Source organism: Trachemys scripta, unplaced genomic scaffold (genome assembly GCF_013100865.1).
Source record: "Trachemys scripta elegans isolate TJP31775 unplaced genomic scaffold, CAS_Tse_1.0 scaffold_52, whole genome shotgun sequence".
NCBI lineage: Eukaryota > Metazoa > Chordata > Testudines > Emydidae > Trachemys > Trachemys scripta.
The window spans coordinates 13973-14318 of record NW_023260538.1 but is presented as its reverse complement, the minus strand read 5'-3'; positions in this window follow the sequence as shown (position 1 = coordinate 14318).

Below are 346 nucleotides of genomic sequence, written 5' to 3'. Positions count from 1 at the left end.
TCCCCTGTACACCCCCCGCCGACCCCTCCCCTGTGCACCCCCAGGGTATCCCCTGCCCCGCCCCCAAGGGGAGCACCTCCTTCCCCTGCTGCTCCTTCCCCTGTGCACCCCCCGCCCTCCCCTCCCCTGTGCGCCCCCGGGATATCCCCTGCTCCCTGTTCATCCCTCCCCCGCCCACCCCCGGGATATCTCCTGCTCACCCCTCCCCTGTGTGCCTCCGGGGTAGCCCCCACGGTGAGTGCCCTCTCCCCCTGCCTCCTTCCCCTGATTCTCTCCCCCATGTGCACCCCTGGGGTACCTCCCACCCCTGCTCCCCACAGGGAGCACCCCCTTCCCCTGCTTCCCC